The sequence below is a fragment of the Lacerta agilis genome, chromosome 10, assembly GCF_009819535.1.
Source record: "Lacerta agilis isolate rLacAgi1 chromosome 10, rLacAgi1.pri, whole genome shotgun sequence".
Lineage (NCBI taxonomy): Eukaryota > Metazoa > Chordata > Lepidosauria > Squamata > Lacertidae > Lacerta > Lacerta agilis.
In genome coordinates this window covers 56,838,002-56,861,116 of record NC_046321.1, presented here as the reverse complement: position 1 = coordinate 56,861,116, position 23,115 = coordinate 56,838,002, and the positions used below count along the sequence as shown (strand labels likewise).

The 23,115-nt window shown below is 45.1% G+C and overlaps 1 long non-coding RNA gene across 1 annotated transcript in view; it reads right to left on the bottom strand.

Moving 5' to 3' along the window:
• The window catches only part of LOC117053683, a 93,984-nt gene extending 80,508 nt beyond the window's left edge, over window positions 1–13,476 (bottom strand). The window contains exon 1 of the long non-coding RNA XR_004427431.1: window positions 13,333–13,476. This is a non-coding gene — a long non-coding RNA (uncharacterized LOC117053683). The remainder of the gene's footprint in view (window positions 1–13,332) is intronic.
• Between the last annotated feature and the right edge of the window lie 9,639 nt (window positions 13,477–23,115).

The window sequence follows — 23,115 nt, the reverse complement described above, 5'->3', positions numbered from 1 at the left end:
ATGCATCTCTGGGTTATTTGTGGGGCATAGGAATTCGTTCATTTATTTTTTTTCAAAATATAGTCTGGCCCTCCCCACAAAGTCTGAGGGACAGTAGACTGGCCCCCTGCTGAAAAAGTTTGCTGGCCCCTGCTCTACAAATTAAGTAGGTAAATAAATCTGGGAAAATATCACTTAGAGAAGGACCTGAAACATTTTCCTTGAAGCTTGAATTCGTTTTATTCCAGTTTGATTTGATGTTCGAGATGTTTGAGATTTTTTTTCTTGAAAAGATAAAATAGAAATGAAAATTTATTATAATTATAATTATTACTATTACTATTTCACTGATTAAAAAGAAAGGCCCATAGACATTCATTTGTGGCAACCATAACCTAGGTTTAAGTTGCCATTTGGCAATTAGCTTATATATTTGAGTTTCTAACACTGCCCAGGACTATGTTGGACCACCAAATGTGAGATGTGAAGGCCCAGGGAAAAAACCTGGAAAAATTCGGGGGGACGACAACGTTTTTCCCCATTTTTTTCCTGAAGCCTTTTTTGTTTTTTTCCAAAAAATTGGAAAAATAAAAAATACATTATGGAATGTTTTATTTTAACATGATGAATAAAATATTTTACAAACTGAACTCTCCAATGCAAAAACAAGATACATTTCTTCCTTTAGGAGGTGCTGTTGTCACCAGACAAGAAAAAGGTTTCAGTTTTGTTTTTGCATGCATGTGGTATGCATTGATTCTGTTCCTCTTCACTAGGCCTCAAAGCACTGGAAGAAAATATAGAGCAACAAAAAGGGCCTGAAAGTATATACTTAATTAAATCTCAGAAAATGATTCCGATTAAATTTCATGCCCATTCATTGAAACTCAGTCCCACTTCCTTCTTCAGTTCTTTTTATGAGAATGTTTTTTTTAAAAAAAAAAAAAATACTGTGGAGAGGAAATATGAATAATTGTTACTTCTGGATTTTTAAAAATTATTGTGTGGCGTTTTGTTGTTGTTGTTCCACATAAACTAGTAAACAGTTCAGGAGATTCTTGCTCCGTTTGTTACAAATACAAATAAATATTATTTTAAAAGTAAATTCTGTTTATAATACCGGGTAATTGTTTGGATACACTATATTTTTAATTATGCTAGTTGTGATAGTTTTATGCCCATTAAAATTGTCCATAGTTATATTTTATGTTTCTAAAGTAACAGAATGACTTTCAATCTGGAAAAGAAAAAAAGAAGTGCTAATGTAGCATTTCCCCCCGGAAATTTCCGTTTTTTTCAGACCTTCAAAATTTCCGGAAATTTTACATCTCTATACCAAATGCATTATGAGCAGTGATATCAAAATTCTTCTCTCCACCCCAGTACTGCCCTTCCCCGCCCTCTTCTTTCTGTCACTGCTCCTACTAAAGTCAGCGGGCTTTGGGAGGGGCTTAGCAAGAGAGAAGAGTCGCCCCAAGCTGTGGTTCACTCTCCCCTCCCATTAAAACAATCAAGAGGAACTTCATAAAGCTGTAAGTCCCTCAACGTATTTGCAGTCCAAAGAACAGTTTGCTGATCATCAGATTAAAAAAAGGAGGAAATTATTTAAGAAATGAGAATGCTCTTCTTTGGCTGCTCACATAGAAAGTCCAACAGTGCATGACAGCATCAGCTCTCACATAAATCCATAAAACATGTGTTATTCAAAGCATGTTTTTAATAAAATGCCAGTAACATAATGCAATTACGATCGCAGTACAAGATATTGGCTTCTGTGAAAAAGCCAGGGACATTTGCAATGAGAACCTGTTTGTTATGAGACAAGCTAAAGGAGTTAGCTTCGCAGCATGGAGTCAGGAAAGCTGCAAGCCAGTATATAACCACCAGAGCAATTCTCAGAAGTCTTGACTGGACTGCCCTAGCCATCTGCACCACTAAAAAGACCCAGGAGTTCCTCAAGCCAAGAATCATCACGATGTGGATAATAATCCAACTGGATTGGCAACAAATACCCACTCTGGAAAAGTTTTTTCAATTACAGGAGAGGTGAGTGTCAAGAAGTCCAATTTGCATTAGTCAGCCAGACTCCAGATAAAATGTAGTGTATTTACTGGCAGTGTGATAAACAACTGCTTGTTGCAATTGCTTGGACCTCGTTGATGAAGGTGGGGAGAGGATGCTTGAAGTTGTACTGTAATTATATACAGCAACTGTTGTAACTGATGTATACCACATTACACACACACACACACAGCTTTACAAATAACAGGTATGACCGATACTGAGGGACAAGGACATGGGGAGTTCTGTTATGCAAAACAGAAACCTAGTGAAAGGATTTGAGAAGCAGAGTCAAATGCTCCAAGAGAGGCGAATACTTTGGCAGCAGAGTGCACCAGATGAATGTTAGTGGCAAAGCAGTGTTATAAACTGAGATAAAAAAGCTGGGATCTGAATGGTACCTTAAACCGAGGTTATGGGTGCAACAATGGAATGCCTAGGCCAGGCATAGACAAACTCGGCCCTCCAGATGTTTTGGGACTACAATTCCCATCATCTCTGACCACTGGTCCTGTTAGCTAGGGATCATGGGAGTTGTAGTCCCAAAACATCTGGAGGGCCGGGTTTGCCTATGCCTGGCCTAGGCGCACCTTTTTTTAATAACAAGAATACAAAGCTGAAAATGAATGAACTGCAGCTAAAATATTAACGGTATGTTCATTTTTCACATGCTCTAGTAGTCCAGGCATCCCAACCTGCAGCCCTCCAGATGTTTTGGCCTACAACTCCCATGATCCCTAGCTAACAGGACCAGTGGTCAGGGATGATGGGAATTGTAGCCCAAAACATCTGGAGGGCCGAGGGTTGGGGTTACCTGCTCTAGTCCTTCCCCTGCCCGCCCCCCTAATATTCTTAAGAGGGTCTCTTCTCTTCAGAGAGTAGCTGGAAGTGGGGAGGCAGAAAAAGGTCCTCCTTTCCTTCCACTCTGCAGTTTTAATCCAAAATCTGAGGTGCAGTACTGCCCCCAGAGCTCAGAAACAGCTCGTGCTAATGAAATTTCCTGTCGCGAAATGCGCCTAGAACAATGGGAGCTTTGAACACTGGGGCAAAGGAGAAAAAAGCGGAACTATCTAGCCAAGGAGTCTAGCAATGGTGAACTAAATGGCTTTCCAGACCAAATGACCAATTCCTTTGTTGAGGGTAGGTAAACTCCCTCAGATCTGACTACTGCATTATGCTACGCAAGGGGCTACCTTTGAAAATGGCCCAGAAACTTTATTTCAAAATATAGCTGCAAGGCTTTGTTATGCATACACTAGCCCAGTGCCTTCCCATAACTTTATGAATATTTTACTGGCATACCAGCTCACAGTCTGTTTCTGGAACTAATTCAACGTGCTCTCCTTTGAGATGTAAGACTCTGAGATCTTCTGAGGAAAGGAACTTTTTTGGGTGGTGGTGACCCAACTTTGGAATGCCCTCCTCAGAAGCCTTTGCCTGGTGCCTTATTTGATTTCTTTTGGGGGGGTCAGGAAAACACCTTTTTTAAATCTCAACTTTTAATTTAGCCAAGGGATTAGAGTTAGCTTACAAGGCTCTGGGTTCACATGGATAGACAAAGATGAAGATTTCATACTCCACACCTTTGGTGTTGGATCAGCATTCCCAAGGCAGGTTACAAACAAAATAAAAAGTATAGTATGACCAAAAATATATAACCATTGTTTTAATGGCCTCACCATAGGGACACTCATAGCAGATAATAAATGCTATTACATCTTTAGATATTGTTGAATCTCTCAGATGCCTTTAGTATAGACGGCAATATACATCTGGCTGGTGTCTCAATGAGTTCACGTTAGGTAAAGGGACCCCTGAACATTAGGTCCAGTCGTGTCCGGCTCTGGGGTTGCGGCACTCATCTCGCGTTACTGGCCGAGGGAGCCGGCGTACAGCTTCCGGGTCATGTGGCCAGCATGACAAAGCCACTTCTGGTGAACCAGAGCAGTGCACGGAAACACCATTTACCTTCCCGCCAGAGCGGTACCTATTTATCTACTTGCACTTTGATGTGCTTTTGAACTGTTAGGTGGGCAGGAGCTGGGACTGAGCAACAGGAGCTCACCCTGTTGCGGGGATTCGAACCGCTGACCTTCTGGTCAGCAAGCCCTAGGCTCTGTGGTTTAACCCACAGCGCCACCTATCAATTTTTTTTTGTCCTGTAGAACTCAGTTGAATTGAACCCAGGAACTTCTGTGTGCAACGCAAGTGCTATCCCGCTGCTTCCTAACATAGAAGTCACATCCCAGCTGTGGTGGTACTTCTGCACCAAAATGTGTCAAATATGGGTAGTAAGCCTCATATTCTTTCTTGCTCCAACAGGCTTTGGGGAACTGACTGTTTTTCAGGAAAGGGCTGCTGCAACGTTTTTACTCCAAAGTAAGTGCATATAGAACTATAACTTGAAAAGTGTTAAAGGAACTCCTTCAATAACAAAAACATGGTCATAAGGAAAAGCTAGTAGCTAGCTAAGTATTATCTGTTGTTCAAGAGATAGATTTTTAATTCAGGTCAGCATAGCATTTCCTCCAGAGAGTATAGAGCAAAGCACTTAAAATCCAATTTTAAATTCTTAAAACACACATTATTGATTTTGATATAATCTGCATTGATTTATTCATTTTTGTAAAATCCAAGTTGGAACCATGTTAGACTTTGCATAATAATCTTTGATAATACTTATCTGCTTTAATTAAGTGTTCCAGTATGTGCAGTTATCCAAGGGCTAAAACATACCCCAAATGATTACCCCAAAGCAGATACAGTGGTACCTCTGGTTACGAATGGGATCCGTTCCAGAGCCCCGTTCGTAACCCGTGACGTCTGTATCATGAAGCGGCGCAGCTGCGCATGTGCGTGGCGCGATTTGGCGCAGCTGCACATGTGCATGACATCATTTGCCGTGTCTGCGCATGTGCGAACCCCCAAACCCGGAAGTAACACGTTCCATTACTTCCGGGTCGCCGCAGTGCGTAACCCGAATGTACGCATCACGCAGCGTATGTAACACGAGGTATGACTGTACAACAAAACACTGCAGGAATCCGCTAGCATATGGGAGGGCAATACTGTAGCCTGAACTAAGTAACACTCCAGTTTTCTTTCCATTCAGATACAAAAATAAGAGGTAGCATAGAAGAAGAAGAAGAAGAAGAAGAAGAAGAAGAAGAAGAAGAAGAAGAGGAGGAGGAGGAGGAGGAGGAGGAGGAGGAGGAGGAGGAGGAGGAGTTTGGATTTGATATCCCGCTTTATCACTACCCTAAGGAGTCTCAAAGCGGCTAACATTCTCCGTTCCCTTCCTCCCCCACAACAAACACTCTGTGAGGTGAGTGGGGCTGAGAGACTTCAGAGAAGTGTGACTAGCCCAAGGTCACCCAGCAGCTACATGTGGAGCAGCGGAGACGCGAACCCGGTTCCCCAGATTACGATTCTGCCCCTCTTAACCACTACACCACACTGGCTCTTATAGGCTGCATCACACCATTTCAGCTATTTTCATAACGGGGCAAGTGCAACAGACATGCTACTTTGATTCTTTGCCTTTTCCTGTAGAGTGTCTCTTGCCTTCTTGATTTGAGTTATCCAGTGGTTCCTCCCCCCCCCCGCAACCTTTCTGTAGTACTTTTCTTATGGCACACTATGGTCTGCAAAGAGAGGTGGATAACGGTTCTTCACAATTTCTACATGTTCAAGAAGAAGAAGAAGAAGAAGAAGAAGAAGAAGAAGAAGAAGAATTTGGATTTGATATCCCGCTTTTTACTACCTGAAGGAGTCTCAAAGCGGCTAACATTCTCCTTTCCCTCCTCCCCCACAACAAACACTCTGTGAGGTGAGTGGGGCTGAGAGACTCAGAGAAGTGTGACTAGCCCAAGGTCACCCAGCAGCTGCATGTGGAGGAGCGTAGACACGAACCCGGTTCCCCAGATTACGAGTCTGCCGCTCTTAACCACTACACCAAACTGGCTGCCACTCATACAAATTCCACTCATACAAATACCACTCATACAAATACAAGATTCTGCCACTCATACAAAACCTAGCCTCCATTGATTTCCTTTCATTGAACTAATTTCCTGTCGGTTGTAAAACAGTATAAAATGATTTCACCAGTTTCTTCATTCTGTTAAAAGGTTGGTATTAGTCAACAACCCAATGAACACAAGGGATCTCCGTTTACTCCAGGATCCTCTCTCCACATCACCTTCATAGCATGGGAACACATGCTGCTGGTCCTAGAAACAGAAGCAAGTGTGACAAGAGACAACAATGTGGAACACTCTTTCTTGTAGCCTGTGGCTTCCGATGTTATCTTCACAGAACTGGAAGGAGCTGCACTACAGTGCTCCTCTTGCCATAAAGAAAGTGCCCCCTCTGGCACTCACAGGACTAATTTAAAATAAATGGCTGCAGCCAACATTAGTCCTACACAGAGCAGACCCACTGGAAATAATGGGACACAATTCGCTGAGGACCATTAATTTCAATGGGTCTACTTTGAGTATAACTTAAGTTGCAAACACCCCAGAGGTGTCTATGTGTGTGTGTGTGCAGACTTCAAAATTCACCAGGCGCATTTTGTACCCTGCTGTCAACCACTTGGCAACCAAGGGAAGATGCCCAGGCGCCCAGATGGTGCCTGACATCTCCACCATCTGGAGGTGCATCCTGGGGATCCTTGAATCTTGACTCTTTTCACACAACAGCAACACATCCTGTAGAATTCTATCCATTCTATCCATTATATTTTATCTGCACAATCAGGATGAATTTCAGGAGACCCAAAAGTCATATTGGAAAAAAAAAGAACTTTCTGAGATGTCTGGCCCAAAAATGGCAACTAGGCATTCTGTTTTTGGCAACAGTTAACCCTGGTTTAAGGGGCCATTTGGTGCCTATGTGTGTGTGATTGTGTGTGTGTAGTTTAATTTTGCAAGGATTTCCCCATGCATGAAAATCTACAACCTGGACACTGAAGTCATGAGCTATGATCAAGTCTTAAATATGGTAACTGTGTAATTCTGCAGTGAATTTGCATAACATCTGGGGAGCTGTATTCTGTTTGGAGAATGGAAGAATAACTAGGAGAATGGCAAGCATAAAATCACTGCTATTAATATTTGTTCAGTGTAGCAGCAACCACTTTCTGGCAGCGCTCCAAGTGTTGCAGAACTTCATGGCGTAAATCCTGTTTTTTAAAAAAATTAGCTGAAGATTTCAGAAACCAGGAAGGTAAGTGTTATCATTGTGTACTGCTCCTTTGAGTTGCCAGGTATGATGGGTTCACTGAATTAAGACTTATTTCACGTTATGGCATCAACCTGCCCTCCATTTCCACCTCCCCAAACTAGGAGGTGCTAATGTTAGTTCCTATACACCCACACAAGGCAAGGATCCAAACAGGTTTCAACAAGTTGCTGCGAGTTATTTCATCCAAATTCCTGAAGCATTATAGGAACTAACATTTCAAAGTCTGTTTGGAAACTTTCTGAAATGGTTCCAAGTTCAAGATACTTTAGACCTCACTTGCACAAATCCCCTTCTACAGTAATGGAAAGCAAGGAGGGTGACTCAGGCACTGGTACATGTTGAGATAGTCAGTGACAACAGCTGCAGTTTCCAAACAGCTGCCCACTCCCACGTCATCTGCATGGGTGGAAAGACCACTTGAGCCAAACTGTATTCACCATCTCTTCTACCAGAGCTTGAACTAAGAATCACCATGTGAGACAGAAGGCTCAATACTATCCTCTTTGGCTTCTTGGTAGCAAAGAGTTTAGCAGGCCTGCACAGTCCTTGAGGGTGTGCAATGGAGTGTAGCTGTGGGTCTAGAGAACCAAAAATAGGCAAAACAGCCAATGGTGAAAGTTCAAGGGCAGACCTTCAGCAGCTCACTATCATTGAGATCCTTGAAGGTGTGGGGAAAACTCATATTTGAGGCTCATTATAATTGGTTGATCTGTTTTTAAACTGAAGGCATTTCCCAATTGCCTCTCCTTGTTTTCTAAAATTCAAATCCTACACTGGAAGCAAGGAGGGCACATTCAATAGCTATTTTAAAAAACCATAAAGATTATTCTGCACATTGTGTACAGAAAAATTCGACCAAGTACAACAGAATGAGAAGACATTCATTTAATCTTCCTGCAACCATTGTAGGACCACAAAGCTGCATACTGTGCCAGAAAACTATACACAAACCATAAGGCCCAATCAAAAACACTATTTCTATGAATGTCAACATGGTCAGCCCTCAGATTTTCAGACAAGTCTGCCTGGTATCTTACTTTTTAATGTTTGTCAAGGGTACACTTATAGCAGTGCTTTTTCTTTGCTGCACTGGTGATGTACTGAAATCACATCAGCTCCGAAAAACTGAGTTATTGTGGTTCTCTCATACAACAAAGAGAAAATAAAACCAATGGATTGCATGAGGTTTTAATTCCTTGCTAGCTTAATACTGAGCAAAACATGCAACTTAAATAGCATTCGCTTCTTCATGAACTCTAGATTTTTGTTCCTGCCAACCTTCTAATAGAGAGTTGGGCAGATCGTACATTTTGATCTATTAGCAGATCATTGGGTGATTTTGCAGTAGACTGGCAAGGTTTTTTTGGCTCTCAGTTAGCAAGAGAAATAGCCAAAGCCCACCACCCTTCTCTGCAACCCCTAAATGAGGCTGCTGGAATCTCTGTTCCATAGTAACGCAAATGTGGTTGCAAACTCATATATACAGGTTACCCCCATGTACGGCTCATGGAACACTGTAGAAATTTGGTGCCATCCTCTGACGCAACATTTCACATCAGGCTCTGCATTTCACACAAACACTATTTTGCAGCCAACTCCAGTCAGTGGATCATGAGCTTCTGTTTTTCCTCCTGTTACTATCTACTCCATTTCTCAATCACCCTTCATCAGTTAAGATCCCAGGCCTGCCCTTGTGGTCTCTTCCAACTCTATGATTCTAATCACCTTAAGACCGTAATTAAAAACAATCAAAACAGCAAAAGGACTCCATCAGCTACAGTTAGCCTTAACGAAATCTGTGTATTCTGGAGGGCTTGGATAACTGAGTTAGTTAGGGCGGGGTGCTGATAACATCAAGGTTGCAGGTTCGATCCCCATATGGGACAGCTGCATATTCCTGCATTGCAGGGGTTGGACTAGATGATCCTCAGGGTCCCTTCCAACTCTGCAATTCTATGATTCTATTCTATACACCTAAGTGAAAGCGTGTGCCTTCAAGCAGTGCCAGCAGTCCAATAGCAATATAGTAAAATAAAAGTAGATCCTGCAAATATGCCCACAACTGTCTTATGCACACCTGACCAGCACTCAAAGCTTGTGGCAACTGCTATTTATCTAGTACTTCCTGGCTGAAGCCACTGCAAAGCAACGGGCAAATTTTTCAGTTCAATTAAAAGAAACACAACAGCTGCCTGTAGGTTGAAAGGGGAAAGCTTGCATTGTATTTAGTTACACTACCTTGGCGTTACAAAATGCAAGAGCAGAATAACCCTAAGGGCAGCAGAGCACAGGGCAGATTTGATACATAGGATAAAATCCATTGGATTTGGCAACTGTCATTCATGCCTCTTGATTACACATTCTACACAGGGTTGGTATTGAAGAACACCTGGGCTTCAACTTGTGCAGGATGCTACTGCCAGGTGTAAAAGGTAAAAAGGTAAAGCACCCATGGACAGTTAAGTCCTGTCAAAGGCGACTATGGGGTTGTGGCGCTGATCTCACTTTTAGGCCAAGGGAGCTGGTGTTTGTCTACAGACAGCCTTCCGGGTCATGTGGCCAGCATGACTAAACCACTTCTGGCACAACGGAACACCATGACGGAAACCAGAGCGCACGGAAACGCTGTTTACCTTCCCGCCGCAGTGGTACCTATTTATCTACTTGCACTGGCATGCTTTCAAACTGCTAGGTTGGCAGGAGCTGGGACAGAGCAACAGGAGCTCACCCTGTCACGGGGATTCAAACAGCCAACCTTCTGGTCAGCAAGCCCTAGAGGCTCAGCGTTTAGACCACAGAGCCACCCATGTGACAGGTGTGTTAAGTAGCACCTAACCAAATGGTCCATATTTCTTCAGTTCGGTATGCTGTGTGCTGATGGCCCATTCAATTCTGACTGCCCATTTACCGTAATTTCAATTCAGCTACCTTTAAAACCCTACATCATTTGGGGGTAAATACCCGAAGGACTTCCTCCCTCCCCCCCCCCAAAAAATATTCTACCTTAGGCATTGCTCCAGAAGCCCCCGCCAAATGATGTTTTATGGAATGCCATTTTTAGGAAAACCTACTATGTGACCCCACAGGCGCCACCTGGCTCATGAGGGAGACCTCTGGGACTACTTGATCTGGTTTTGTTTGTTTGTTTGTTTGTTTGTCTGCTAGCTGTTATTTCTTTTCCAGGCATGTTTGCTTTGTCATTTAGTTCTAAGAGTAACATTTGATGTGAAATAAAATCCCTGCCATTCCGTCTTTGGTTATGGTTAACTGAAGCTTCAGAAGAATTTCTGCTGAAAAATAAGTGTCTCCACTATTTGTTTCTCTGGAATCAACAGAAGTTAGAATCAACTCAGTAGTTAGAAAATGATGGCATATTCAGATCTCTCAATCTCACTCTGCAACAGAAGAATGTTTTTCATCCACCCAAGTACACCAAGCCCTCCTGCAGAGCGATAGATATCTGGGATAACAGAGCAATATAATTTAATTGGTGGGGAAGTTGCTGTTAGTCTGACCCCTGCTAGGCCCAAGGAGCTGCCAACTTCAGCAAACATTGGAATGGACCGAAATTGATGTCAATAACCAAAAAGTTTAACTCTGTGTAAGTTTCTTGCAACTTTTTGATGAATCACAGTGACTGACAACATGTTGACATCTTGGGTGTTAAGGACCTGATAAGTACCGTATATTTTCTTTTACCTTGTTAAGAAGTAAGATAGCAACACATGTCAAAGCAGATGTGGAACCACAGCGTTATTTAATTGTTTTGAAGAATATACTGGAATAAGCAACGGCATGCCTAAAAAGTATGGGTTCCCAGTTACATTTTGCCTTAGTTAGGATTATGATCACCTACATTATTACTTCCTCTAATTTCTAATTCCTCTAATTTATTGCTTTGTCAATGAAATTACAATGCAACTTTTAAACTGTATTGTTTTCTAAGTACTGTATCTCAGTATGGTGTTTTCCTTTATGTTGCCATTTCCCCCCCTCTTCAACATTTGTAACATTGTTTTCTTTATGGAGGTAATATTTTCAGATTTAAATGTTGTGTATCAATAAACCAAGTGCTTCATTTCAGTTACTATTCTGAATCCATTATCTTTATCACTGGATACAATTTAAACTCTCTAACCCATGGGTTGCTAAAGTGAAAATTCAAACCCAGATTAGATCACAAGAAGCTAAGGTCATCAACTATAAATACATTCTATATCTTTTCCCCCATGTAGTCCTTGGTTGTTGTTTTTTTTGGGTTGTTTTTTTTTGCACAGAGTAGTGGTGCAGATGATCCCATAACCGGTTAATGTTTATTATTCTAAATCCTGGGTTTTTGGTCCTCTTCCCTCCCCAAAGAAGCCTGTATCTCCCCAAAGGGATACACATTGTCCCATTATTGTCCAGGTAAGAAGTCAAAACAGCCAATGCTCACCACACTCTCTCCATTATCAGAGCCCTATCCCACCCTTCTCTTTACGCTGGATTTGCTGGGCCATTGTATCAACATTCACCATTTTTACCCACTCACTAAATTTCTCCTTTCTCCTACATCACAGCATGTGACAATACTAAAGATGCCAAGCAACTAGGTTATTTGGGGAGACTGACACCACTGTGCACATTCTACATTAGGAAATATAGCAGAAAAAAACAACACTATTCTGGGGCAAGGAGGAAGCATCTACGAATAAGAAACACACAAAGATTTAAAAAATGGAACAAAACAAGAGTTGACAGTTGTAATCCTCCGTATTATTCAGGGAGGAGGAGGAAGCACCTATAAATAGGAAACTCGTAAAGATTAAAAAAATGAAGCAAAACAAGAGGTTACAGTTGTAATCCTTGGGAGGGAATCAGAGGGGGAGAATGAGCTCAGCAGGACATACTTTTCAGTAAACATGTCTACGGCCGGGATGCACACATGCAACAAGGTGCTGGTATACATACATCCTACATACCTAGACACTGCAAAATTCTGGCTTGTGTTACTGCAACAATGTTCTCTCAATGTCCTCCGAGACTGAGAGAACGGTTCTCTTTTACCAAAATGCAAGCAGACATCAAGCTCTCTCCAACTGTACATTCTAGGTTGTAGCAAGAGACACACAAAATGTTCTGCATAGGGCCAGATACAACAGGTGAGCACTGGTTAGCATAGGTTAGGAGTCTTTCCTTTGGTGGAATGTGACTAAAAACAGCCTCATCCACTAGCCAGCTGAACTTCAAAGATGGAGAGACATTAAAGAGAGAGAGAGAGAGTCTTTCTATCCTGCTAGATTTTAAAATGACAAATGAATCTGAGTCCACTATCTCAGAGATGTGTGTGGTCCTTTTGGGTGTGTGTCCTTTTATTCCAGTTTATAAATTGAGAAATAGATGGGCCAGGTACCTTATTGCACACAGAAACTGAAAAGGCCACAGTGTCACGCCTGTGAACGGACAGTCTCACTGGGATCATAGTCCTCAAAGACAATGCTGTGCAGCTCCAAAGCAAATAAACCTGAGTGAGTCACAAAACATGCAAAGAGCTTTCTGTTTGCCCAGAGCAAAAGTGTGTGCCTGCAGTCGGCAAAGAGCTGCTTTATGAAAGTTTCGAGCCATTTCTGCCCGTGACAAGAGGAAACTTGGACCTGCCTTCCCCCAAATCAAGATCTGAAACCGAGACAAGGGATCTCAAGAGCCAAGGGTCAAAAATTGTCACTGAAACCACCAATGCCTAGCCACACGCAGCCGAACAAGAATGAATGGGATTTGAGTGAATGGGGTTTTAATTATCTGAATGGTGGAGCGGCGATTACGAAACTCCCGAGGATAATAACGCACTCTAAAATCCAGCTCGGTGTTCCAGAAGCCTGGTGCTAAAAGGGAAGGCGGAGAAATCGCTCGCACATTCACTCAGACTCTGAATAAGATGGTATTTTTTCCCCCAACACCTTTGACAGGGATCTAAAAAGCTTCCTCTCCCTGGTCATGTTAAAAAATAAAAATAAAAAGGTTTACAAACGCAATCGGATAGAAAAGCAGCCATCACAGCTCACCCACCAGCAGCTAGTCCTTGGGAAAGTTTCACATTTCGCAAAAGCCTCGCAGCGCTATCAAAGTCCACAGCCACATCGTCGAGCGGAAAGAGCCAAGGCTCTTTCTCTTAATGGGAACCATCTGCTGCTCGAACAGGCAGGACGAGCAATTATTTTTTTAAAAAGAAAAGAAAGAAAGAAGACGCAGCAGCAGCAGCAGTTAATTCGAATTAAACCCACCAGGGCAATGAGGTCCACTTTCCCCTTCCTCCCGGGCCTCATCGCAGCTCGCCGGCTGCTTCCAGGCGGGATCGCGGCGGCGGCGGCGGCGGCTCTAGCAACTTCCTCGACGCGCCGAAAGAGCCACCGAAGTGGCGGCCGCCCAGTGAATGGAAGGGAGAAGCAGCGACAGGGGAAGGGGGGAAGAAAAGGAAAGGCGAAGAAAAGAAAAAAGCTCCCCGAGAGAGAGGTTTCTTGGGCTGCCTGCCTGGCTTACTGGCTCAGCAAATCAGCATTCCCCCGGGAGGGGTTTCGAGGCTTTCAACAGGTGGAGCCGCCCCTTCGCCGACAGGGAGATCTCTGGTGAGGCGGCGGAGGGTTGGGGGGCGAAACTTACCCAAGTTGGAAGGCGGCAGACGGAGGAGAAGACACGGAGAAAGACGCTGCTGGTCGGTGGTGGTGGCGGTGGCGGCGCCTTTGTGCGCGCGCGGCTCTGGGGCTGCTGCCTCCGCCGCTCCCTCTCTCCCAAAGTGGCCGCGCCTCAGCCCAGCAGCCCCCCGAGGCAGCGCGCACGACCCGCAGCAGCCAGCGGCTGGGCCGGCGGACTGCTGTCCATATTCTGAGGGGAAAGGAAGGAGGGCGGAGGCGCCGCCTCAGCAGCAGCAGCAGCCTCCACGAATCAGCGCGAGAGCCTCGGCGGCGGCGGCGGCAAGCAGCTTCCCGAGCCGAGGAAAGGCGGAGAAGGAGCGGGTGGGGGGGGGGAAGGCACTACTCCTCCGCCGCCGCCAAAGAGAGCCGGAGCGTATCACATGACGCGCCTCAGCGCCCGCCTCTCTCGCGCTCCTGGCCGGGCAAAAGCGGCGCGGACGAGACACACCTGTGGGCGCTGCACATATCCGTCGCGAGCACAAAGCCAGACAGGAAACTGGGAGGCGAGCAGGAGGAGGAGGAGGAGGAGGGAAAGAAGAATAAATGCAGGGCAGGGAACCAGTCCGGGGAGGAGAGAGAGGCTCTCGGCCCGCCCTCGAGCCCGCCGCTGCCGCCGCCGCCCGCTTTCCCCCCTCAGTGCGAGCGAAGGAGAGGGAATCCTCCCGCGCGCTCCTGGCGAGGGGGTCTCTCTCTCCGACGCGCCTCTCCGCGTTGTTTGCTTATCCGGCAGCCGCTCAGGCTTTCCGGGGAGAGGAGGGGGGATTGGCTTGCTGACGTGACGGGGCGGCAAGGTGGGGGGGGGACTCGGGGCGAGCTTCGGGCGGCGGGCGCCACGGGTCGGCTCCGGCTCCACGTTACGGGACCTTGGACACGCAGCGCAGCAGCGGGGATTGCATCTCCCATCATGCCTTAGACCTGAGTTCTCTCTCTCTCTCTCTCTCTCTCCCCACATGTAAGCGAGGGAAAGTGTCTCTGAGCATGTGCAGAGAAGTTTTTTCTTTGGGGAATCGCTGTAGGCAGTGAAATCATACCCTCCTCCGACATTTCTTAGTTGAAAATTAGGGACGCAATAGGGACGTGAGTGTTACGAATAATAACTTTGCTATTTAGACCTTGCCCCTTGGGAGGCTTATAACATTTCTAAAAGCATAATGAAACATTTTTAAAACTTCCCTATACAGGGCTGTCTTCAGATGTCTTCTAAACGTTGTATAGTTACTAATCTTGGCTCAGGGGTCGCATCTATCCATGCCCTCCAACATTTCTCTAAGGAAAAGTGGGACATTCCAGGATCAAATCAGAAACCGGGATGACTTCTGTAAATCCGGGACTGTCCCTGGAAAATAGGGGCACTTGGAGGGTCTGCGAAATGTATCTCATTTTGAATTTGCTCTAAGGGCTTCTGAGTGGGACATATGAGGATGAAGAAACCAGTGAAGGTGCCTGGGAGATTCTTGTCCCACAGAATAGGGTTTGAATCCTGGTTTGTGAAATACAATGTTGTTGTTCAGTCGTTCAGTCGTGTCCGACTCTTCGTGACCCCATGGACCAGAGTACGCCAGGCACGCCTATCCTTCACTGCCTCTCGCAGTTTGGCCAAACTCATGTTAGTAGCTTCAAGAACACTGTCCAACCATCTCATCCTCTGTCGTCCCCTTCTCCTTGTGCCCTCCATCTTTCCCAACATCAGGGTCTTTTCTAGGGATTCTTCTCTTCTCATGAGGTGGCCAAAGTACTGGAGCCTCAACTTCAGGATCTGTCCTTCTAGTGAGTATACAATACACTGAAACAAATACAATACACTGTACAAATACAGCACCCCTCACCGGCTTAGCATTTACCTTGTCTGTTAAGCAATCCTGCACCCTTTCATAAGGCTCCAAACAAGCCTTTTATTTCTGAATTTTTTTTAGTGGCCCCCATTAATATGATCCTTTCATGACACTGTCCGCTGAAATGTAAGCTATATGATGCAAGCCTGACGCCTTTCGCTTTGGAAGTAAGACTTACTTCTGAGCAAACGTGTTAAGGGACAGGTTACAGATCCCTGAACACAAACTAAGATGTGATGTGTTTGCAATGGAAAAAGAAGAGGACCATTAGTTTTAGTGTGGAACAGAGTAAGCCCTAGGAAAGCTGTGCAGGTACCTTTCCCCTCAGATAACACTGAAATCTGGAAGCAAGTCTTGGAATAAATAAACCTCAATTTGTATCGGAAGACATACGCATTTTACTCAATCAAACATACACACATCCCCGTACTTGAAAGCCATGCACTTAGAAGCCTGCCCAACTAATAATGGAAGTTACTCCCTTCCACTTCTTAGTTCACTCATTTGGTGGTGCACGAGACTCTTAATCTCAGGGTTCAAGCCTCACATTGGGCAAGAGTCCTGCATTGTAGGGGGTTGGACTAAATGACCCCAAGGGGTCCCTTCCAACTTTATAACTTTATCATTCCAAGTCTTGTGGTCTAATGAGCACTTAAAGGTAAAGGTAAAGGAACCCCTGACCATCAGGTCCAGTCGTGTCCGACTCTGGGGTTGCGGCGCTCATCTCGCTCTATAGGCCAAGGGAGCCGGCGTTTGTCCGCAGACAGCTTCCGGGTCATGTGGCCAGCATGACAAAGCCGCTTCTGGCGAACCAGAGCAGCACACGGAAACGCCGTTTACCTTCCCACCAGAGCGGTACTTATTTATCTATTTGCACTTTGAGGTGCTTTCGAACTTCTAGGTGGGCAGGAGCTGGGAACGAGCAATGGGAGCTCACCCCGTGGCAGGGATTCGAACCGCCGACCTTCTGATCAGCAAGCCCTAGACTCTGTGGTTTAACCCACAGCGCCACCTGGGTCCCTACAATGAGCACTTACTTGGAAACAAGTCCTGGTGAATTAAGAGGCAGTTATTTCCAAGTATTGAACTATCAAATGGTTGCAGCTTTGCTTTCTTTTAACGTCTGTTTAATGTAGGTACACATTTCATGGGCAGAGTACCTATTTTCTCAACTATGGGTGGAGGTTGATAGGCTGTAATCATAATACTTAGATAGCAAATGTGGCACATTTCAAGTGTTCAGGCTACTTCCCATACATCAGCTCCATAATTCATACTACAGCCCTCTCAAGACTAGGTCATACATTAAACTAATTCTGCCAATTGGGGGAAGGGGCGTGAGGGCTGGGAAGCTGGCAAACAGGCAAATACCAGCTTGTTTAAGGCCTCCTGGTGACTTTGTGGTTGGCGAGGAGATTGCAGCTCACAAAATAGCTCCTGCATTACATCAGGATTAATGCGGTTTGACTTGCCAATTGCCTCTTGCCCCTACAAGTCAATGCTGCCTGCAACATATACCAAGAGAAGCGGTGAATCAAGTACCCTAATGAAGAGCAGAGACTGATGTGACTGGTATGAAGGATGCCAACATGAAAGGCAGTCAAAGCACAGCTATCTGGGGATTCCCAGGGTGAGGGAACTGGTAGGGCCCTGGGAGCCATAAATCCCTGTTATATGTAGCTCCATCTGGTACGCAGGCTGAGACCCTACCTGCCCACAGACTGTCTCGCCAGAGTGGTGCATGCTCTGGTTATCTCCCGCTTGGACTACTGCAATGCACTCTACGTGCGGTTACCTTTGAAGGTGACCCAGAAACTACAACTAATCAATAACGCGGCTGCTAGACTGGTGAGTGACCTCTGAGACCATATAACACCAGTTCTGAAAGAGCTACACTGGATCCCAGTACATTTCCCAGCAGAATTCAGTGTTGGTGCTGAGCTTTAAAGCCTTAAACGTCCTCGGCGCAGTATACCTGAAGGAGCATCTCCACCCTCATCGTGCAGCTCCAAGGGCCTTCTGGCAGTTCCCTCACTGCAAGAAGTGAGGTTACAGGGAACCAGGCAGAGGGCCTTCTCAGTAGTGGCACCCGTCCTGTGGAAGGCCCTCCCATCAGATGTAAAGGAAATAAACAACTATCTGACTTTTCTTAGAAGACACCTGAAGGCAACCCTGTTTAGGGAAGTTTTTAATGTTTGGTGTTTTATTGTGTTTTTAATATTCTGTTGGGAGCCGCCAGATGGGTGTAGTATGTATGTATAAATAAATATTTGGCTGGTGACATAAAACATGGTTTCCCTTACTGTAATCCCATAGAAGGAAATGGCTAAAAGGAATAGCCAAATCTGTTAGCAAGGGGAGATTGGAATAATAGGAGGAAGTAAACAGATTCAGGGTGGTGGGGAGAGCAAAATGGCAACTGGAGAGGCAAAATGGTCATAGGAAACCATGGACTGAAATACAGAAGAGCCTTAAGCCATGTCCCTCTGGACTGTTACTGCCCACTCTGACTGGCAGTGGCTCTCTAGGGTCTTTCCATGAAGACAACAGTTCCCAACACTGGAGTTTATGACTTCCTAAAAGGGAACACCAGCAACCTCGTGCTCGGGGTTTAACGCGAGGCGTCCACCCGGTTGTGTAGACGGGGCTTGGCCAAGAAGCCTTCGCGCAGCGCGCGGGTTACAACAGACGATATTAAAAATAATAATGAGAGGCGTCGTCGGAGGCGCGCCTTCCTTTCTCTCCCTCTCCCTCTCCCCACCCCCAACTCCCGCCGCGTCCAGGCCAGGAGGCACCGAAACCCGTCACTGTTCCCACGCCCCGCCTGGCCAGAAGCTCTGCTGGGGATCGATGGAGTGCCGGGAGTCTAGAAGCCCCGTTCCCAGCAGCAGCCTCTTCGCCGGGCTTTTTGCCTATGGGAAGAACGTCTGATTCTCCTTCCTGTCCCTTATGGGCGGGGAGAAGAAGACGGAGGAGGAGGAGGAGGAGAAGGAGGAGAAGGAGAAGGAGAAGGAGAAGGAGAAGAAGAAGAAGAAGAAGAAAGAAGAAGAAGAAGAAGAAGAAGAAGAAGAAGAAGAAGAAGAAGAAGAAGGGAAAGTGGTTCCAGAGAGAGGAGCAGGAAAACGCCACTCCCCCGCGTTCCTCGCTTCCTCTCTGACGCGCCCCCGCGCAATCGTCCCGCTTTGGGTGCCGCAGCTGTTCTCCGGGTGGGCGCGGGCGCGCAGCTCTCTCCTTCGTCCCCAAACATCTGCCAGCGGGAGGCGGAAGGAAGACCTCCCCGCTCCGCCCGCCGGGCCGCCCACTCCACCGGCTTCACCCCGTAGGGGGCTGTGAGGAATCAAAACCAGGATCGCCTCCTTCCTGCTGTGTAGTCGCAGCCTTTTGGCGTTCCTACCACGCGCACATTTAAGAGGGCTGGAAAGGCGAAACCGCTGGGGGCGACTCTTCCCCACCAAGGAGGAGCGTCTACTTGCTGGGCTGAGATCGGGTGGCATCGTCAATCCCCGGGTATCGCGCTGCTCTGGGAGAAAAGGGGATTATCTTGGGGACAAAACCCTTAAGATGTGTCCCAGGAGGGAGAAAGGGACAGGTTGCGAGCTACCTCCCTATCATCTTTGTTCCTGTAAGTTGTTGGTCTAGGGTAGTCAACCTTTTTATACCTGCCGCCCACTAATGCATCTTTCTTGATGGTAAAAATTCCTTGCCGCCCAACAGTGCTAGATGGAAAGAGGATTCAGCTTGTGCTGTAGATTCGCCCCCTACCACCCACTTGGAATCCTGAAACGCCCACTAGTGGGTGGTAGGGACCAGGTTGACAACTCCTGGTCTAGACTTAAGGTATGCTCAGCTCCTGATTTAAGCTGTGACTCTCCCTAGTGTTCATTGGACTCCAACTCCCATCAGCCCCAGCCAGTATGATGCAGTTCAGCAAAAAAATATAAATTCTCTCCCTTTCTCTGGAGAGCCATAGGTTCCAAGTCAGGCATGGGCAAACTCATCCCTCTAGATGTTTTGGAACTACAACTCCCATCATCCCTGACCACTGGTCCTGTTAGCTAGGGATGATGGGAGTTGTAGTCCCCAAAACATCCAGAGGGCCGAGTTTGCCTATGCCTGTTCCAGGTCCCTGGTTTAAGTGCTGTGGATTGTTTTCCTTTCTCATACATTGGACTTAGTGGGCCCTTTTTGTCCAAGCTAAACCACTTGTAGCATGGAAATCTCCCATTAACATTGTGATCTGTGATTATCTCGCAGTTGCTTTCTGATTAAGATGCTTGTATCCTGCCTTCTTGCGCCAGAGCACCTCAAGGCAGCTTCACAATCAGATTGGGTGGGTGAATCAATCAAAACATCACATAGTAAAACACTAATTGAGCACACAAATAAAAACGTACCGGCAGCAGATACATTGTTGGCTCTATGTGTGCACATGTGAGTGTGTGTGTGTGTGTACGCGCGCATGCACACACACACACTGTTCCTGGATGCAGCAAGGGAAGAAATGGTTAGCGCTCCTCATGCACTGAGACCTTATCTTGCCCCAAATCATCCTTGCTGCACTTAGGCTTGAAAAAAGCATTCTGTTCCAATAGGAGGGTTTATTTTATTTTATTTTTTGCCTCTAATTCTTATGATAGAGAGTATTTTTTTATTGTTGTAGCAGCGGGTGAGGGTATCATTAACCCTTTCCTCACCACACATTGGAAACCCTTCCCCAAAAACCAGCCCCCTGCAAGGCTTGAAAACAGCCTTCTGTTTGGTGCCAGTGGAGTGCAGTTTTCCAGCCTAACTGCCATGCCAGGGAGTGCTCTGTGCAGAGAGGTTGTTAAGCTTTCAACTCCTCACCTGCAAGTTTCAGGGGGGGGGGAATCATTCCAAGCTAAATGCATACATAAACACTCTTTCTCTCGTGCTCTTCTACCCAGGAACGTAGCATTGAAAAAAAGCATCCCCACCCCCCAAGTCCAATTGGTTGGGATTGCCAGACTCCCTGCTCACTTTGGCCACACTTATTTTTTGTTTTGGCTACATCCAGAAACACCATTACTGGCCCCAACAACATCAAACATACCATCTCAGGACTATTTAATTGCTCATCTTCCAACATTATGTATGCAATCAAATGCCAACAGTGCCCTTCAGCTCTCTATATTGGACAAACAGGCCAAACCCTACGCCAAAGGATAAATGGACATAAATCTGATATCAGGAATCACAAGACAGAGAAACCAGTAGGAGAACACTTCAATCTCCCAGGACATTCTATAAAAGATCTCAAAGTAGCTGTCTTAATACAAAGAAATTTCAGAAATAGACTGGAAAGAGAAGTGGCTGAATTGCAACTAATCACCAAACTCAAAACCATGGAGAAACCTGGTCTGAACAAAGACATTGGATTCTTATCTCATTGTACATGACAAAGCTATCTTTAGCCATCTCACCCCTTGCCTTTCCCTGCAAGACTAATTGCAGCCGTTAAGAGTCGTCAACAGGTTTTCCACACCTATCAGCTGATCACCCATTCCCACCACCCTCTGAGTAATACCCCTCCCCATTCCCTCACTATATTTAAGGATCTGGTGACTTCTGTTTCAGTGTATCTGAAGAAGTGTGCATGCACACGAAAGCTCATACCAAGAACAAACTTAGTTGGTCTCTAAGGTGCTACTGGAAATAAATTTTTATTTTGTTTTGACTATGGCAGACCAACACGGCTACCCACCTGTAACTACATCCAGAAAGTTTCTGCTCTCAAGCTGGAAATGTTTCCCACATCTGTCCTATTCCATCCCACTCTCTCACACACACCCCCCACCACAGAGTTAGCATTCTGTGCCCACTGAGCATGCTCAGTTTTCATTAGTCTGCTTTGATTCTTTTCTTCCTTTGCCCTCTTACAGTTTTTTTCTAAAGGTTTTTTTTAGTACTTCTGCAAATCCTGAGGTTCCCCGAATCCTCCCAGTACCTCACTCTTGTGTGAGGATATTCCTGTTTTGGCTGCTCCGAGAATGAGTTCTGCTGTCAGCGCTGAATACATTATATGAAAAAAAGTAGTAGGGAAATCCAGCCTGCCATTAAAAGCAAGCCTGATTGGGCATACATGTTTAAAGTGTGCACCAAGGCTGGAGCTGTTAACCTTTTGTGTGAAGAACTCTTGACTTAGAGTCCTTGCTGCCCTCAAGAGTAACTTGGCAATGAATTGAATGTTAATTACAATGAAAGCCATTCATTTTCTTTCATAAACAGAAAGTCCCAGTTTCTAGTTCATCCTATTTTTTTTAAGGGAAGTAGCTACAAGTAATAATAAAAAATGAGAAAGAATAACCATGTTTGTGTGAGTGAGACATGGGTGGTAGCCGTGGGACTAAAATTCATCATAAACCTCTCTGGAGCATTGAGTCACCATCACTGAAACCTCCTGAATTTGCTGCTCTAGTTGTAAAACTGGGATGTTGTTACCTTGCAGCAGTGCTGTGAGAACTAATTAGTTACTCCCCCCCTCCCTCCCAGCACTTTGGAAATTAACGAAGTTCTAAGTATGGATGTTATTTTCAGCAGACATACCCTTTAATGAGAGAGGATTTCAGAAAACGAAACTGAATTTTACCTCTTGCTGAATAATCAAAGTTTCTCTTCGCCACCACCCCCAAAGGACAATCCCTAAAACATGTTGCTTTGAAGAGAGCAAGCAGCTGCTAAAATCATCATTATAAATTACATTTGTGTCCCACTCTTTCTCCAAGGACAGTAGCAGGTAGAATACATGGGGGATTCTCTCGTTTTAGTGAGATAGGGTAGGCTGAGATACTAGGTTTCATGTCCTGCACACTGACCACTACATGATATTGTCTCTGCAGGTCAGCATCCCACAAGAATATTAATTGTTCTGGACAACATAAATACACACAAGCAAAGTCAGATGGACAGGGACAGCATTGTTTCTGTCATTCACGTGTATAGTTAATACATAAACAACAAATGATTACCGGTAGATCTAAATCAAAGCCCCCGGGTCATGTTTGATTTTTCTCCCTGCATCATTGTTCAACTTAGAACAAATCCTTTCTCTTATCTCTTCTATATCACTGTACAATATGGCCATCTCTCACGAGACATCTTAATACTATTAGACATTAAGCTTTCAGTTTAGTTGTGCTTATGTATTTTAATATTTGATGGAAGCATGAAAGGAGATTGGAAGAAATTCAAAGAATATTTGAAACAACGTGAAAAGCTAGATATTTGAAATTGAAATCAGTGGACTTTAGAGGCAATAGCATTAAAATGTTAGTTTAAAATAGGACATAATAAGTTTAATTGTGATTTCT